The sequence below is a fragment of the Hyaena hyaena genome, unplaced genomic scaffold (genome assembly GCF_003009895.1).
Source record: "Hyaena hyaena isolate Hyena2069 unplaced genomic scaffold, ASM300989v1 scaffold_838, whole genome shotgun sequence".
Taxonomy (NCBI): domain Eukaryota; kingdom Metazoa; phylum Chordata; class Mammalia; order Carnivora; family Hyaenidae; genus Hyaena; species Hyaena hyaena.
This window is the reverse complement of record NW_024081465.1, coordinates 593,674-613,656: the sequence shown is the minus strand read 5'-3', so window position 1 is coordinate 613,656 and position 19,983 is coordinate 593,674. Positions and strand designations below refer to the sequence as shown.

The 19,983-nt window shown below is 39.6% G+C and overlaps 2 pseudogenes; one reads left to right on the top strand and one right to left on the bottom strand.

Moving 5' to 3' along the window:
• The window catches only part of LOC120222061, a 169,038-nt pseudogene that overhangs the window by 123,831 nt on the left and 25,224 nt on the right, over positions 1–19,983 (bottom strand).
• LOC120222064 lies at positions 16,547–18,137 on the top strand (annotated as a pseudogene).

Here is a 19,983-nt window from a genome sequence, read left to right as displayed (position 1 = left end):
AACTGTAATCACTCCATGGTTTATTATCCATTTGCTTAGATGTGAGTCAGGGGTTAATCTCAAATTGCGCCAATGCAAGCTCTTTCTCAGGGCAGTCTATACCTTTTGTTGGATGGTTTCTGTTTCCACCACAGGAGAGTATGCCCATGGGGTGTTTTGCCTAAAGTAAAAGATAAAGTGGATAGAAGAGGTTAAAATGTGTGACTAAGGGGCATCTGGGTGGCTCAGTGGTTAAGAGTCCGACTTTGGCTCAGGTCATTATCTCACGGTTCATGGCTTCGAGCCCCATGTCAGGCTCTGAGCTGACAGCTCAGAACCTGGAGTGAGCTTCAGATTCTGTGTCTCCCTCTCTCTCTAACCCTCCCCTGCTCGTGTTGTCTCTCTCTCTCACAGAAATAAATTTTTAAAAACTGTTATTTAATGTGTGACTAGGTTTGGTGGGTACAAGCACACAAACTGTGAAGATCAGATCTTGGGGTCCAGCTGGTGACATTAACTTTCTCTTTCATTTTATGGCCACTTGGGAACTGTGTTATTTACTGCAGGCACTGCTGACCTTCAGGGATGTGGTCATAGAATTCTCTCAGGAGGAGTGGGGACGCCTGAGCCACAGTCAGCGGGAACTGTACAGGGATGTGATGTTAGACAACTATGGACACCTCCTCTTCTTGGGTGAGGACAACTCCTTCCAGATTTCCCAAACCACATTCGGGGTTTGAAGACTGTCTCTTGGAATCTTCCCCTTTTCATGACTGGGATTCAGATCCCTGCAGTCAGGGAAAGACTGTAGGACTTTGTAGATATAGAGAAATATCTTCAAGATGTTTCTTTTCAGCTTCCCCTTTCTTAGGGTGACATCATTATTTCTGTACATTCATGGCAATTCTAAACATTAAGTGACATACAATGGTATTTCTAACGTCTCAAATACCAATTTTACTCATTATTGTCGTGGTAGTACTTGGAAGTGGAGGACAAGATACGAACATGGAAAATTCCTCCTGTGTGTTCCAAAAGGGTTGTTGGGCCACAGCATTTAGGAAATCATTTTCTAGGATTCTACTATGTCTTGTCTTCTCAACTAAGCATAATGGTGGATCAGATTAGATCTCCAACAATACTTACATTCCTTTTTTTCTAATAAACAGGTCTTGTTGTGTCAAAGCCAGACCTGGTCATCTTTTTGGAACAAAAGGCGGCCATCTGGGATGTGAAGAGAAAGGGGACAATAGCCTCCTACCCAGGTATGGGAATGAAGCAGATGACAGAGGTGAGGTCCAGGTGTGAAGGAGGAAGATAGACCTTAAAATGTGGTTTGAGCAGCTCTTCTTGAGTGGAAATTAGTTTGAAAAGGCCAGTTTTATGTCCTCCCTCTCACATCGGACATCTGCTTTCCAACACATAACATTCTTATATTCTCTAAGGATGCTCCTTCATCCATGGAAGGTCCTTCACATCCACAGTGAGGACCTCCATAATCTGATTGGTTCTCCATTGCTTGGAGGGTTTGGGGAAATCTCTATTTCTGAGGAAGTCTATGTTAATTGATTTGAGTTCTGTTTTATTTCACGTGTGAAGTGTGGCAGAGGGGTGGTGAGCATCTTAGGGTTTGGTGCAAAAATCCCAGGAACACTGGAGGTAGACCTCACAAGTTTTCTGATTTATCATTTCCAGTATTACAGAGGCTTTAATCTTCATCATACAAAATAGAGACCCAGTCAATATATCAGATAACAAAGCAACTCTCTAAAATGAGAAAATCTAGTCTTTTATGTCACTTCAGATGTTCATTTCTTGAATTGCTTGGTTGGCTCAGATGGTTAAGCATCTGAGTTGAGCTCAAGCCATGATCTCACAGTTGGGGAGTTTGAGGCCTGCATCAGGCTCTCTGCTGTCAGTGCAGAGCCCACTTGGGATCCTCTGCCCTTCTCCCGTATGCTCTTTCTCCAAAATAAAATATATATTTTTTAAAGTCCAGTTCACCTGGGTGGCTCAGTTCGTTAGGAGTTGAACTTTTGATTTTGGCTTAGGTCATGATCTCAGGGTTTTTGACTTCAAGCCCCACATGGGGCTCTGGTCTGACAGCACAGAGCCCGTTTGGCTTCTGTCTTCCTCTTTCTCTCTCTCTGCCCTTCCCCTAATCACTCTTTATCCCTCTCTCAAACAAACTTAAAAAAATGTTTGAGTTCATTTTCTTGGTTTTAACTAAAATAAGAAATTTCCATTCAATGTATTCCACCACTCAATAGTGAAATAACGTAAAGCACCTATTATTTTCCTAGAATTCTACATTAATTAATGCCATAAGGGAGCTAGGATATTTACAAGATAAAACTCACAGCCTATAATAAAGTCTCAATTGTTACCTTGTTTTTCTTAATTGAATAGTTTCATGATTTTTGCCTTGTAGAATATGAAGTTCCTGTCATTTTGTCCTATGTTTTCACCTTGAGTAGCTATGTATGAGACTCCTTTATCAGATCAAAAGTCCTGATATGACATGGGCATCTGCTTTATAAGAAGTGAGATAGACAATTAGCAAATTTCTTATATTTAGAAAAAGTTTTAATTATAAATGTAACTTCACTTCAGGAAGAATGAATTACTAGTTTTTCTACTTTCCTCAGAATGTATCTGAATTTAATCCCAAAGACTTTTTTTTTTTTTATAAAGTGATTGTGGGCCTATTTTACAATTTTGTTGATGTTTGTTTATTTACACATGAAAGGTTTTGGCGCACATGGGTGGCTCACAGGTTGAGCATCTGACTCTTGATTTCATGCTTTGTGAGTTCAAACCCTAAGTCCATTTCTGCACCCACAGTGTGGAGTCTGCTTGGGATTCTCTTCCTCTTTCTCTGTCCCTTCTCCTCCTTTCTCCATCTCTCTCAAGATAAACTAAAAAAACAAAACAAAACAAACCTTATACAGAAAAAACAATGGTTTTTGTTTGCTTGATTCTTAAGAATGGATTATAGAGGAGCCTGGGTGGCTCAGTTGGTTAGGTCTTCAACTTCACCTCAGGCCATGATCTTGTGGTTTGTGAGTTGGAGCCCGGCCTCAGGCTCTGTGCTAACAGCTCAGAGCCTGGAGCCTGCTTCAGATTCTATGTCTCCCTCTCTGTTTGCCTCTCCCCCACTTGCATACTCTCTAAGATTAACATTAAAAAAATAAAAATAATGATTATACCCTTAAATTCTGTGGGAGAGGAGGGATCTATTAACCTAATACATTTTTTAATGTCTTAAGTGCTTAATGCATAAAAGTTTTCATTAGAGTTTTCCATGGTTGGTTTTCATGAATATTCTTTACAATTTAAATGCCCATGAAGACATGCCTGTAATTCAAAATGTTCCTTTTTTCATGGGTATACACTCAGAGTTGAACATGATAGCTACATAGGGGCACCTGGGCTCAGGGCATGGTCTCCTGGTTCAGAAGTCCGAGCCCTGCATCAGACTCTGTGCTGACAGTGTGGAGCCTGCTTGGGATTCTTTATTTCTCCCACTCTCTCTGTTCCTCTTCTGCTTTTGCTTTCTCTCTCTCAAAAGAAGCTTTGAAAAATTATATATATAGTAGATTTCTTTAAAATAATTCGTCATCAGGGCATCTGAATGGCTCAGTCAGTTAAGCGTCCAACTTCAGCTCAGGTCCTGTTCTAATCGTTTGTGGGTTTGAGACCCGTATCGGGTTCTATGGTGACAGCTAGTTCAGAGCCTGGATCCTGCTTCAGATTCTGTATCTCCCTCTCTCTCTGACCCTCCCCAGCTCATGCTGCCTCTCTCGCTCTCTCTCTCAGGAAAAAAGAAAAAAAAAACCCTTAAAATAATTCATCTTTTTCACTTAGAATTGTTTTGGGTTATATTTTGTCTGGTTTTGCAATTCCATAATAATGTGGTTCCTTGTGTATAGTACTTTCCATGACATAATTTAAGTGGGATTTTGTTTTTACCTGAGTATTTTGTCTTAGGGTGACAACTTTCAACTCCTTACATATTTGGACAATGTGAGTCTAACACAACTAGGAATCAGCTTTATGCCCTTTGCCAATAAAAGTATCTACTTATTTGTCTGTAGCAATATTACCCACACATCCTTTGTGAGTCAAGTCTGCATTTCTTTCCTTGATTAGTGGCACGTGAATTTTGTACCCTGTCCAGGTGATTTATCCTAATAATAGAATTAATTTCATCATGTTTTTATTGGTGAATGTATTATATGTATGTATTTTCATTCTGGTTAATTTAGAGATCACTTAAAACCTCATAAAGGGAAAATAAACCTTCATATATGCTGCTAGTGCAGAGCTCAACACCGGGCCTGAACTCCCAAACTGTGACACCATGCCCTGAGCTAAAATCCGGAGTTGGATGCTTAACTGAATGAGCGACCTTCATGCCCCTGACAAACTATTTTAAACTGATATTGTCAATTTTATACAAAACTCTTCTACCTATCCCCACACCTGCACCCACGTTACATTGATGGTATCACAAATTGTATTTATATTGCATATATTATCTAGATTTGATTTTTATGCTTTTAAGAAAAAGTCTGTAGCAGAAATAAATGACTTGTCCTACCTTGTTACACTACAGGCTTCTATAATTGTGTAAGTATCTGTACTTATCTGAGAGATTGTTGTGGTCATGTGGCTCCGGTTACTCTTCAGAATCCTTTTATTTCAACTAGGAGGACTTTTTCTTTTTTAATGTTTATTCATTTTTTAGAGGCAGAGGCAGATTCTGAAGCAGGCTCCAGGTTCTAAGCCATCAGCACAGATTCTGAACAGGGCTCGAACACATGAACCGTGAGATCATGACTCAAGTCAAAGTTGGACACTTGATCAAAAATGTTATAATAGATTCTGGGGCGCCTGGGTGGCTTAGTCGGTTAAGCGTCCGACTTTCGCTTAGGTCATGATCTCGCGGTTCGTGGGTTCGAGCCCCGCGTCGGGCTCTGTGCTGACTGCCAGCTCAGAGCCTGGAGCCTGTTTCAGTCTGTGAGTCCCTCTCTCTCTCTGATCCTCCCCTGCTCACGCTGTCTCTCTCTCTCTCCTAGAAATAAATAAAACATTAAAAAAAAATAGGACTGGGGCGCCCGGGTGGCTTAGTCGGTTAAGCGTCCGGCTTTCACTCAGGTCATGATCTCGCGGTTCGTGGGTTCGAGCCCCGCGTCGGGCTCGGTGCTGACTGCCAGCTCAGAGCCTGGAGCCTGTTTCAGTCTATGACTCCCTCTCTCTCTGACCCTCCCCTGCTCACGCTGTCTCTCTCTCTCTCCTAGAAATAAATAAAAACATTAAAAAAACATTAAAAAAATGTTATAGATTCATAATGGTAATAGGAGTCCCTCTTGTATTGGATTTCTGTCTCCTAAATCTCATGGATCTTTGCTTGAGAATCTCCTCATGCAAATCCTGACTCATCTACCTGCCTATTAATTATGCAGGATGTACCCTCTTGTTCAAATGTTCAGGAACTGTTGCTTATTGGATATACTCAGGGATTTTAAGAATGGTTTGCATGAAATGACATGGTGTTCCAAAATTAATTTGATCATGGGAGTAATTCCACAATGAACATATTAAATTCCATACAGTTTAATTGCTGCATTTCACTTCTTCCTCTCAACTGGACAAGAATACTAAGGAAGATTTCTTTAGCTACTGTTCTTTTCCCTTCCTGGAAGTGACATCGTCCAAGTTCTCCACATTAGTGTAACGGTTCGATTAGGTGAAAATTTACAGATTCATGAGTCATAGGTTGTTTTAACATTGATTTGAGGTGACCGAGCATAGGACATTGCTTAGTGCCTGACTCTGGATTGAGAAGGATATACTTTGCTGGTTTTCTTTCCAAATCATCTTAAGTTACCATGTCCTGTTCTTCATTCCAGTGATGAAGGGATCAGAGCTGTCCTTCTACCCTGTGTTATGGAGACCCCATTTTCACCACTCTCCTACTCCCACATAAGCCACATGGGCTGTTGTTAATCCAAAGGGCAATTTTCGGTAACCGGTATGGAGGCCATACCGGAGATTTAAATACAATGTTGGAAGAACAGGAAAACACCATCAGTGGGCCACAGGATTAGGTCAGGCACTTGTCAGTGAGACAGCTGTGAAGACAGATAGAACACGATGATAGTAACCCTGAGGAGGAAGATAGGTCCTACTATAAACATACGGAGAACTCTTGAAATGCTGGGAAAGATCTGGTAGGGAGCTCCCTGTGGTCAGTGCAAAGTCTTAGGAAAGTACTTGTGATTAACAAATGTGACAGACCTGGGAACTTGGGAAATGTGTTTTTCAGGGATTGTGGGAGGTCAGATCCTTTCGTCATGTTTTCATGGATTCCCTGGTTGTCCTGAGGACCAGTTACTCTTAGATACCATAGATAACTGTCCTTTCCCAGGCCCAGATATGTGGCAGTAGCTGGAGAGGGGAAATTGGAGGATTTAAACATTATAGCCATTGCTTTAACATCTACACATGACAGAGAAGATTAAGAAGGCTTCTGCACACTAGTAGTCAGAGCCAGCAAGGCGTGTGGTGTGGTTCCACAAAGCACTGGTATCCCAGGTATACGGCCCCCCCACACCTCTGATCCCTATGGTTGATGACCTCACAGGTATCTTGGCTCACAGTGAGCAGGGACTTCTGTCCCTTCCATGCAGCCTCATGGTGAATCTGGTCCTGGGCTCTCAACTGCTTGCAAGACACGGATTAGTTGGAGAGCAGATCACCAGTCATCAGCAGTGAGTAGGTCTGCTTCAAATGAGCCACTCAGTTTTTAGATTAGATGTCTGTTGTTTTACAGCCTATGCTATTTTCTTCACCCATCCTGACCTGAGTGGAAAGAGGATTTTTATCAGTTGTACTCACATTGCACATTTGTTTAATGGAAAGATAATTCATTTTTTACTACTTGTTATTCTGTGCTAAACCATATCATGAAATGTTGATGTGTACTTACAGAAAAGAAAATGTAAACAGAGGGGTACCTGGCTAGCTCAGGCAGTAGAATACATGATACTTAAACTCTAGGTTCTAAGTTAAAGCCCTACATTCGGCGTAAAGATTACTGTAAAAAAAAAAGTTTATTATAAGACTTTTTCGGGGTGCCTGGGTGGCTTAGTTGGTTAAACGTCCGACTTTCGCTTGGGTCATGATCCCGCGGTTCGTGGGTTCGAGCCCCGCGTCGGGCTCTGTGCTGACTGCCAGCTCTGAGCCTGGAGCCTGTTTCAGTCTGTGACTCCCTCTCTCTCTGACCCTCCCCTGCTCACGCTGTCTCTCTCTCTCTCCTAGAAATAAATAAAACATTAAAAAAAAATAGGACTGGGGCGCCCGGGTGGCTTAGTCGGTTAAGCGTCCGGCTTTCACTCAGGTCATGATCTCGCGGTTCGTGGGTTCGAGCCCCGCGTCGGGCTCTGTGCTGACAGCTCAGAGCCTGGAGCCTGTTTCAGTCTGTGACTCCCTCTCTCTCTGACCCTCCCCTGCTCACGCTGTCTCTCTCTCTCTCTCCTAGAAATAAATAAAAAACATAAAAAAAAAATAGGACTTTTTCTGAGCCTAGATGCCTCAATCAGTTAGGCATCTGAGTTTGTCTCAGGTCATGATCTCATGGTTCATGGGCTGGTGCCCCATTTCAGGCTCTGTGCTGACAGCTTAGACCCTGGAGCCTGCTTTGGATTCTGTCTCCCTCTTTATCTCTGCCTCTCCCCTGATGCACTCAGTCTCACTCTCTCAAAATTATCATAAAGAAATTTTAAAAATAGAACTACCCTACAACCCAGCAATTTTGTCACGGGGTATTTATCCAACGAATACAAAAACACTAATCCAACTTTATTATAACAGCATAATTTAAAATAGCCAAGAAGCCCAAGTGTCCATGAAGAGAAAAATAGATAAAGAAGATATGGTGTATACAATGGAATATTAGTCACAAAAAAAGAATGAAATCTTACCATTTGCAAAGATCTGGATGGAGCTAGAGCATAATGCTTAGTGAAATAAGTCAGAGAAAGACAAATACCATGATTGCAATCATGTGGAATTTAAGAAACAAAACAAACGAGCAACAGGGAAAAGAAGAGAAAAAGCAGGAAAGAGATTCAAGTATAGACAACAAATTGATGGTTACCACAAGGGAGGTGGGGGGGAAGGTGGATGAAACAGGACATGACGATTAAGGAGAGTGTACTTGTCATGCTGAGCAGAGAGTGATTAAAATGAAACCTTTTTTGAAAACCTTAAAAAATAAAAGAGAACATGTATTTTGTGCTCTGTATGCAGTAAGTAGGTTGATGCACATGTCTCATAAAATAGTTCAGACACCCTAGAGTGTCCTCAGATTTTTCCATTTCTTCCCTCTGGTATTTTCTGAGCCCATCATTGTGCTCACACGTGTTACTCAAAGCCCAGTGTACCTGCCCCACCAGCAGGCATCAAACCGCGTTCCATGCAGGAGAGGAGGCAGTGTAATTCTTACAGGACGTACAGAATTTGCTTTGAAATCTTTCGTTTTTCATGCAGGAACACGCTCTTCCCCAAGGAATTACTCCTTCCAAGTCTTTGACCAGAAATGTGACATATAGGCTAGTCTAATTAGAAATAGTAGTGCCAGTGGACACATAAGGTATTTGCAAATGGCTCTTGTTCTCTGAACTGTTTCACAACATCTGAAAAGAGGCCATCACACTTGTCCCTGAAATTAGCCCTTAAAATTTAGAATATCTTTAAACTTAGTGCACAGGCATTTATTCTACATGCAAATGGACAGCCAATGAAGAGCTGCTTATACCTGCAGTTATTTATGGTCTTACGGTAAAAGCCATCAAGTACAGATTTATAGTGAGAATGCTATATTCCTTTCCTTTATATTATATAACATGTATTAATGTCTTGTATACATTTCATTATTTACTTCATACAGTATTTAGATAAGTTCCAATTCACTTTGATCTTGATTGCTTTCATTCACGAATGTGAACATTCTCGATCCTAGGAAGCTCAAGGAAGCTTTTAAGAATTGAGAGAAGAGATAAATAGAAGAGGAACCCAACACAGACTGTGTTAGAGTCAGTTTCACTTCTGAGTAAAGTAAATGTGTTGTGTATGTTTCTGTGTGTGTGGAAAAGAGAACACGAGCATGATCACAGAGGGTTTGTGAGTCACCTAACTGTGGATAACTCAAGGATGTTCTAGGACTTAGTTCCTGCAGAGGGTCAAATTTAGCCTTCATCAGAATCACCTGGAGCACTTGTAAATCTTGGATTAGTATTATACGGGTCATAGAAGAAGAGGGAGAAAAGGGGTTACAAAAAATTACTTGAAAGAATTATCGCCAAAAACTTCCTTAACCTGGCTAAGGAAACAGACACTAAAATCGAGGAGACACAGAGAACCTCCATCAAAACCAACAAAAGCAAGCCAACACCAGGATTTATTAAAATTAAATTTACAAAATATGGTGATAAAGAAATCTTCAAAGCAGGAAGACATCCTTCACTTATCAGGTTAGCTGATAAGGTTAACTGGGGATTTTTCAAAAGAAACCTGGCAAGCCAGAAGGGAGGGATGATATATTCCAAGTGCTGCCTGGGAGAAATATGCAGCCAAGAACACTGTCCACCATGGCTATCATCCAGAAGGGAAGGAGAGAGAATGAATTTTCCAGACAAGCAAAATCTAAAGGAATTCCTCACCACTGAACCAGCCCTGCAAGAAATGTTAAAGGGGAATCTTGGAGTGTAAAGACCCCAAAAGTGACAGAGAAAAAGGATCACAATCTCTAGAAACGATGACAAAACATAATAAAATAGCAATAAATAATGTATCTTTCAATAAATAATTTCAATGAAAATGTACTATACACTCCAATCAAAACACATAGGGTCTATGAATGGAATTAAAAATAACAAAAATAAGCATAGATAAGGACTATCTACATGCTGCCTACAACAGACTCAATGTAGACCTTAAGATACAGATGGAAAGTGAGGGTGACAGAGAAACGTTGCTCATGCAGATGAAAGTCAAAAGAAAGCCAGAGTAGCAACACTTTAAATGGAGAAACTAGATATTTTTGTTTTTGTATTATATTTATCCTGCTTTTGTGCCAGGGTAATGCTGGCCTCCTAGGATTATTTTGAATGCATTCCTTCTATTCTGTTTAAGATTTTGATTAAGATTGTTGTGTTTTTGTGTTGTTTCGTTGTTTGTTTTTAATATTTGTTAGAATTGACCAATGAAGACGAGCGGTTGTGGGCTTTCCTATTCTGGGAGGATTTTTATTGCATATTCAACTTTTATTTTTGTGATTGGTCTAAGAAGGTTTCTCATTTATTGAGTTCAAGATTCATATTTCAATCTGGTAACTTGTGCATTTTTAAAAATTAGATTATTTTCTATTTTGTCTAACTTGTTAGTATACAATTGTTCATAGTAATATGTTATCAAACTATAGATTTCTGTGGCTATCTGTTATCTTGTCTCTATTCCATTTGTCCATTTGGTGTTTGAGTCCTATCTCCTTTTTTCTTCATTAAAGTAGTTAAAGCATTTCCAATTTGGTTTGTTTTGGAAAACCTAGGCATCCCTTTCAATGCTATGGTTTATTCTGGTCTCTATTTCTAATTTTTGACCTTCTTTTTTTTTTTTGAGACAGAGAACATGCAAACTGGGGTGAGGGGCAGAGTGAGGGAGAGAGAAGCTTAGACAGACTCCTCACACAGAGTGAAGTCCTACCGGGGCGCTTGATCCCACAACCCTGGGATCATGACCTGAGTCTGAATCAGGAGTTGGATCCTTAACTGAGTGAGCTACCCAGGTGCCCCAACTATTTTATTTGTTTCTGATTTTTTTTCTTTAGCATTTTCTTCTGCTTCTGAATTTTAGCTACATTTCATTTGATGGAATATGAAGAAGAAAAGTTGAAGGGCACCTGGGTGCCTCATTCAGTTGAGTATACAACTCTTGATTTTGGCTCAGATCATGATCTCAGAGTTTGTGGAAACAATCCCTGCATGTGGCTACATGCTGACAGGTTGGAGCCTGCTTAGGATTCTCTCTGCCCCTCTCCTTGGCCTGTGCTTTCTTGCTCAAAATACATACACTTAAAAAAAATGTCCTAACGTAGTCAGTTTGGGAAGTCCTTTCCTGGGGGTTTCTACCACCAAATAATCCCTCCTTGTTCCAAAGACCCTAAATTTAATATGCTCAGGAGAGTCTTTATCCAACCATTACTGTTCAATAATTATCACATAAATCCATAATTTGGAGGAATGTTTTATGTGGAATGCACTTAGGAAGGCCTTTTGTGAGGGCTTGATCTTCAATAACTACCAAGGTGTTTATACTTGAGACAGAACCTATGAAAGCAATGATTGCAGAAAGAAATATTCACAAGGGTCAAATCCTAAGAAACTTCAAAGAACTGTTTTTCAGATACCATTTTAAAAGAAAGAAATGTCATAGTTTTTTATCAAAGCTTAAATGTCTTTATATGCCATTGTGTCCTTCCTAAAGATTTACAATTGTAGTGAATGTGGCCAAGTTTTAAGCAGACTTCCAAACTCACTCAAAAGCAGAGAATACCTACTGGGGAGAACCTTTAAAAATGACAAGAATGTGGCAAAACCTTTGCCCAGCACTCCAACCTTTCTAAACATCAGAGAGTATTTAATGGGAAGAAATATTACAAAGGTGAATAATTTGGTGAATCCTTTAAGCATTCTTTACACCATCCTTGACATCAGACTATACATACTTAGGAGAAATCCAACCAATGTACACAACTCAGGAATGCCTTTCACAGGAATAACGCCCTGATTAAACATGGCTGAGGACATACTGGAGAGAAAACTTACAAATGTAAAGACTGTTGCAAAGTCTTTACACAGAACTCAACATCAACACGTCAGACTGTGTTTCCTGGATGGAAACCCTAGAAATGTCACAAATAGGGAAAATATTTTCTTTTAAATATTACTTTCAGGGGCACCTGGGTGGCTCAGTCGGTTAAGCATCCCACTTTGGCTCAGGTCATGATCTGACGGTTCGTAGATCAAGCCCTGCTTTGGGATCTGTGCTGACAGCTCAGAGCCTGGAGCCTGCTTCAGATTCTGTGTTTCCCTTTCTCTGACCCTCCCCTGCTCACGATGCCTCCCTCTCTCAGAAATAAAACATTTTTTTAAAAATTTAAAAAATAAATAAATGTTACTTTCAGGTAAAGAGGTTCATAGAACATAGAAACATTAAATATGTAAAAAAATGGCAATGTATGTAATGAAAAAGCAAATCCAAGTAAACATCTGAGAATTCACAGTGAAAAGCACTAAGCTTTTCATTACCTGTTTCTGAGGATATAAGAGGTTTTAGTCTTTTACTCTTGAATATGTGAGATTTCTACTTTTCATACATACATGGCCTTTATTAGGTTGGAGTGGTTTTCTACTTTCTTGAGTGTTTTTAATTATAAAGTTGTGTGCAGTATGCTCACTCCCTATTCTGTATTTATTAGTTTGATCACACCAGGTTTCATCTTCATTATGTTAATGTGGGCAGTCTCAAATGTATAATCTACTATATGTTCAAACAGCCTTGAATTCCAGGAAGAATTTGCAACCGATTATGTTGTAAAATGTAAAGTGTGCTTTTGATTCAGTTTGATTTGTCTTATTATGGACTTTTCACATTCCCAGTAGGTGGCACTGCATTTTATTCTCTACTTGTAGTTTCTTCCTTTGGCTTGCATAACCTGGAAACGCTGGTGTTAGAGTGTGTTTCCATAATCTCCCTTCTTTTTACTCCTTAGAAATGTATGAAGAGATCTGAAGCACTTCCTCATCATTTCTATTGAATTACCCAGTGGCTTCATCTGGTACAGGACATTTATTTCTTAATGTTTATTTTCAGAGAGAGAGAGGGAGAGAGAGAGAGGTAACCAGTGACCACCAACAAGGAGGGGAAAAGAGGGAGGAAGAGAGAGAATCCCAAGCAGGTGCATCACAATCAGCACAAACCTGATGCGGGGCTTGAACCCACAAAATTGAGATCATGACCTGAGCAGAAATCAAGTCAGATGCTCAACAACTGAACTAGCCAGGTGCCCCTGCTTTTTCAACACGTTTAGTAGTTGTAAATCCATTAAGATGTTTAAAAATATTTTGTGTAATGTCTGACCTTCCCTAGGGCAGACTCTCATCTCCATTACAATGAAAGCTGTTAAACTTCTCTTAATTTTGCCCTTACCCTTGGTGGAAACCTGGTCAAAAGCTTAAAATTCAAGATTTTAAGAAATTCTCAGGTTATTCCAAAGATTATTCCAAAACTTTTCTTATGAATTTTCTCAAAACTTTCTGGTCTTCTTTTTTAAGAGCTAAAAAATCTTCAGTCTAGCATGTGCATGGAATCTATGGCATATTGTTAAATTTCCAGATTTTGCTCCTTTGACACAGATTAACCTAAAGCTGTTTTCTACATTTGGAGGCATTGCCCTTGGGACAGAACTTCTAGATTTTAAGTACAAGTACAGTTTTTGTTATCGTTTTAAAAAATTTTTCATGTTTTTTTTGGGGGAGGGGTGAGGGAGACACAGAATCTAAAGTAATCTCCAAGCTCTGAGCTGACAGAGCACAGCTGGTGCAGGGCTTGAACTTGTGAACCATGAGATCATGACCTGAGCCTAAGTCAGATGCTCTACGAACTGAGCCACACAGGTGCCCCTGTTGTTGTTTGTAGTGTGTATTTATTTTGAGAGAGGGGCAAATCCCAAGCAGGCCCTGTATGGTCAGTCCAGAGCCCCAGAAGAGACTGGATCTCACAAACCATGAGAGCACGACCAAAGCCAAAATCAAGAGTCTTATGCTTCACCCACTGAGCCACCCAGTGCTCCATCAGGGCAAGGACAGTTTTGTGTGTTTCACATTGCAGAATTTGGGTTCCCAGTTCTCCAGTTTACATTTCCACACACATTCGTTGCCAAGTGATTGTTTGAAGGATGCCCAAGCTGAGGGGAATTTGAGGGAGACACAACTGCTGGCCTATACAGCAGACTCAAGCCAGAAATACTGAACTCAGACTCTGCACCTTAAAAGATCAGCAAAATAAGAGTGCCAGTCATCTTTGGGTAACCTTGTGGAGAAATAGCAATCCTGGTATTGGGGGTGAAATAATTTTAATACCCGTGGAAGGCAATTTAGTACTATCTAGCAGAATTCTGTGTGCTTTTTCTTCTCTTCACCAGCAATTTCTGCCTCAATTTTAGCCTACAGCATACTTGCAAACTTGCAAAGCAGTGACCAAATATTCACCACACCTATGTAAAAGCCAAAGATTAGAAATAACCCAAAATCCTTTGGTAGAAAACCAATTAAATGGAATAATGCCCAAATATAAGGAAGAAGGAAAATAATCTACATTTATAATTGTATATATATATCTATAGAAAAACCACTCTGGGAGAGTACCTAAGAAACCTTTTTATTTTGGGAGAGTAGGAATAGGTGGATACATGGATAATTATATGGATAATAATTTTATATTCATGATAGGAAGACTTTTCTATCATTTTAAGATTCTGATTCATAGTGTGGTAACTATTAAAAATTTGAAAGTAAGCATGGAAGTGTTACCTAAGAAAATACTGTTTATTCCAATACAGCAATATCCAGTATTCTCCCCTTAGTCCATTGTCCTCATTATATTGCAGTTGTTGACAGGTTTTCAAAACTATTCTGCCCAATGTTGCTGCATTCAAAATGTGCCCAAAGCCACAGAGAACCACCATGAGGAGACCAAGATCCACTAGCAATTTCTTCCCTAGAAACTGAGATGCCTCTTGCCCACAGCCTACCTCATCCCAAATGAGCCCCTCCTCAGTCTATGGAGGCTTGGGCCCCAATGTTGTCTCTTGTCCTGGCAACCAATGATTCTGCCGTGGCAGGCCTGCAAGGAACGAATGTGCAAGGCAGACCGCCCTTTGTAAGTAAACAAGCCCTTTACCACATGTTGCTGCACCAACTTCCCCTGCTGACACTCCAAATCCGAGGAAATTTACCTATTTCTAGTTCTTCAAAATCAGAGGCATAGTTGTTTCATAAATCATTTCTTGGGGATGTGGAGAAGAGAATTATTTTTCTCTTCCAAAATCGTGGGCAGGAGCTGCTTTCTTACCAGAGTACTGGTATAATTCTCAAGGCGGTAAAGGAGGGTGTCAAAATGCCAATGAGGCACATGGCTGGTCTCTTGCTCTACTCTCTAAATGAACTTCAATAGTATGCCAAAATGAACCTTTCTTTTTCCAGTTACCCAAATGTTTTACGGTGTGTTGAAGACCCTAGATATATAGATAGATAGGTAGGTAGGTAGGTAGGTAGGTAGGTAGGTAGGTAGATAGATAGATAGATAGATAGATAGACAGACAGACAGACAGACAGACAGACAGACAGACAGATAGATTTCTTCATGAGGGAGTTCAGGTAATTTTCACCATTTTGGAAATTCATAACGATTCTTCAGTATCTACTTCTTGCCATATAGTTATCTATTGTGGTCCTATATTTTTATTTCAGTGGTTTCACTTATACTGTGTCTGTCTTCACTTCTTCACTTCTGATTTTAGTCTTCTCTGTCACTCTGACTGACTAGATAAAGGTCTGATAATTTTGGGGGGATGCTCTGAATATCAACTTTTCCCATTTTTATTTTTCCTATTTTTGCTATAGCCTCTATTTTCCATTTCTGTTTTAGGTTTAAATTTCCTTTCTTCTGCTAATTTTGAGCCCCTAGGGTCCTTTTCCTGATTTTCTGAGATATAAGAAAATGATTTGTGCTACAGCAAGATATGTCATGGAATTGTCTATTAAGCTATGTGGTCAGTTCCTGTGTGCAGGTTTATGTGTCCATGGAAGAGTGAAGTCCTGGTGATTTGTTCTCAGCTATCTTCCTGATGTTCGCTGATTGATTTTAAGGTTATTTATCAGAAGTTGTCAGTACGTTCATCTGAGAGTAGTACGGAAGAGTGAAGTCTTGGTGATTTGTTCTCAGCTATCTTCCTGATGTTCGCTGATTGATTTTAAGGTTATTTATCAGAAGTTGTCAGTACGTTCATCTGAGAGTAGTACCTGGAATGATTTTACTTTCTATTATTTGATCTCTTTCAGCTATATTTTCACATGGCACCCAGATATTCCTGCCAAAGCCATGCCTAGAAGCTTCTTTCCAAAAAGTGTCAATGAGTAGCTATAAACATAGTTCCCTTGAGAATGGACATGTAATGACAGACTGCAACAAGGATGGGGTGAATGAAGGCCATCAAAGACATCTGGGGACTCCTTTTCCAGAGAACAATTATGAATGTAATAAATATGGGGAAGTCTCTTATCAAAGCACCAACCTTATTACACACAAGAGTATCCCTACAGGAGAGAATCCTTACAAATATAATGAATGTGTGAAAATTCTTAACCAGTCCTCCAATGTTGGTGATCATCAGTGGACTCATGAGGGAGAAAACCGTAACAGAGGTAATAAACCAGGGAACATGTTTAGTCATTCATCAAAACTAAATGCACATAAGACCGTTGGTACCAGAGAGGAAAGGTATATAGGTAATGAATGTGTCAAAGCTCTTGACCCCCAGCAAATGCATAATGGACAGAAACCTTACAAATGTGAAGAATGTGTCAAAACCCTTAAATTGTGGTCAGCTGTTACTCAACATGAGGTAACTCATACTGGAGAGAGACCTTACCAATGTAAAGAATGTGGCAAGGGCTTTAATCGCTCCTCAACCCTTAATGAGCATCGCAAAACCCACAGTGGAGAGATACCTTACCAATGTAAAGAATGTGGCAAGTCCTTTCAAAGGTACTCATACCTTACACAACATCGCAAAATTCATACTGGAGAGAAACGTCATCAATGTCAAGAATGTGGCAAGGCCTATGTCAAATCCTCAGACCTTATTAAACATCACAGAATCCATACTGGAGAGAAACCTTACCAATGTAAACAATGTGGCAAGGCCTTTTCTCTCCGGTCAAACCTTACTAAACATCACAAAATCCATACTGGAGAGAAACCTTACCAGTGTAAACAATGTGGCAAGGCCTTTACCGACTACTCAGTCCTTAGTAGACATCACAGAATTCATACTGGAGAGAGACCTTACCAATGTAATGAATGTGGCAAAGCCTTTCAAAGGTACTCATACCTTACACAACATTGCAAACTTCATACTGGAGAGAGACCTTCCCAATGTAAAGAATGTGGCAAGGCCTATGTCACATCCTCAGACCTTATTAAACATCACAGAATCCATACTGGAGAGAAGCCTTACCAATGTAAACAATGTGGGAAGACCTTTACTCTCCACTCAAAACTTACTATACATCACAGAGTCCATACTGGAGACAAACCTTACCAGTGTAAACAATGTGGCAAGGCCTTTACCGACTACTCAGTCCTTAGTATACATCACAGAATTCATACTGGAGAGAGATCTTACCAACGTAAAGAATGTGGCAAGGCCTTTCTCCACCGCTCAAACCTTACTGAACAACTCAATATCCATACTGGAGTGCAACCTTACCAATGTAAAGAATGTGGCAAGTCCTTTGCCCACACCTCACACCTTCACAGACATCATAGAATTCACACTGGAGAGAAACTTACCAATGTAACAAATGTGGCAAGGCCTATATCCAATCCTCAGATCTTACAAAACATCACAGAATTCATGCTGGAGAGAGACCTTACCAATGTAAACAATGTGGCAAGGCCTTTCACCACCACTCAAGCCTTACCGAACATTACAAAATCCATACTAGAGAGAAAACTTACCAATGTGAACAATGTGGCAAGGCTTTTAGGTACCTCTCAACCCTGACTGAACATCACAGAACTCATGCTGGAGATGAACCTTACCAATACAAAGAATGTGAGAAAAGCTTTAATCATTGTTCAACCTTTCCTTAATAACACAGAATTCATAGTGGAGCAGATCTTCTAAATGTTAAGACTATGACAGAATTTGTAAGGACTCCTCAACTCTTATTCCACATCCGATCATTCATATTGGAGAGGAATGATAAATATTTGGTAATGTGCCAGACCTGAAAGCAATACTAAACCCTGATTCCTCATCAGAGAATATATATGGAGATGATTTTATAAATAGAATTTGGCAAGCCCTTGAATCAGAACTCAAGCCTCATTCCACATCACAGAGCTCATACTACAGAGAAAACTTTAAAATAATGTGGTAAAACATTTCAGACTGTTCAAGCCTTACTCATGATCACAGATCCTGTTGAGAAACATTCCAAATGTAATGAATGTGGCAAACCTCTGGCTGGAACTCACAACTTCAGCATGATCACAGGGATGATACATGAGTGAAACAGTAAAATGTCCAGAGGGTGGCCACGTCTTTACCTGGAATTCTCTCATGACTTGGTATCCCCAAATACATACTTGGGATAATGTATGAATAAGAAAAGACCTTTTTAAATATACACTTTAGAAAACATCAGCATACAGCTAAGAAAGTAACTTGAATATTTTTTAGATGAAGATAAAATAACTGATCAACTGTCCATAAATGTCACAGAATTGAGAGTAGAAAGGAGTGCATTGGTCACACTATTCAGACATTTTTTTCAATAAAAATACTTAAATATATGGGATAAAAGTTAAACACTTAATTTATCTGCTGATATGCCTCAAAATATACAAAGGGTAGATTTTTAAATAGGACTCATTAACTTTAATATGTGTTTGTTTTACCTTGGCCCTCCTTAAGATGTTGACTAGCAAGTATTAATGTCTTTCTGCTCTCAAAACACTTCAGAAAATTTATTTATTATGCTCTCAAATCACTTCAGAAAATTTATTTATTCCCAGTGGGTATGTGAAAGTATGTGGCTGATTCTTTATACATCAAAGATATCCAGTGCCCTTCCTCATTCAGTGACACACCTGTATACCTGATTTTCCGTGGAAGATGAAGGACAACATGATGTACAATCTATGAAAAGTATCTAAATGCAAATGTTTATGCTTATAACATTGATGTAAGTTATTATGAACTAGGTGTTCAGAACATCCAAGAAAATTCTTGTCCATTTATTAAAACCAGAAAGAGTTTCTGAATGTTACAGATAAAATGGTTTACTTACTGGCTTTTAAGGAACAAGAGGTGGCAGTCCAGTCAAATACTGAGGCAACTTCATAACAGCAATAGTTATAAGTAGAGAATATCAGCTCATGTGGTTGAAGTGAAGTCTTCACAGATATGAGAAAGAAAAGCTAACTCTTCCCTAAAATGGTATTGGATTGTACATTCAGATTTTGTTAAGAATTACCTCAGGTCTCAAGGAGTTTAGTATGCAAAATGAAGGTGTTAGCAACTTAAAATAGATTTTTTATAGCTGTCTCCTTTAAGCCTCCTAGTCACCACAAAGTGAAAATCTGTAGGAAATACACGAAAGAGAAAGGAATCAAAGTACACCACTCTAGAAAACCAACAAAAAGATAAAGAGCAAATGAGTAAGAAAGGGGCCAATAACTCTAAAACAGCTAAAAGCATTGAGAAGAATGACAAGAGTAACTCCATCCATATGTGTCTCAATATTTCCTTTAAATATAAAGGGACTAAATGCTCCAGCCAAAAGATATATTGGCTGAAAGGACAGGTTCACAAACTAACAATATGTGCTGCCTTCAGGAGACTCACTTCTGCTGTGGGAACACACTCAGGCTGAAAGTGCAGGTGTGGGAAAGGATCTTCCACACCAAGGAAAACAGAAGTATGTGGGGGTAGCCATGCTTACATCAGACAAAATAGACTTTAAGCCAAAGACTGTAAGAAGACACAGTGAACATCCATATAAAATAGAGGGGTCACCTCATGCAGCATTTTTAGTTACGTGGTGTTGGGCAGAAAGCCAGTAAGGTTCCCCCCATTTTTGTTTGGGA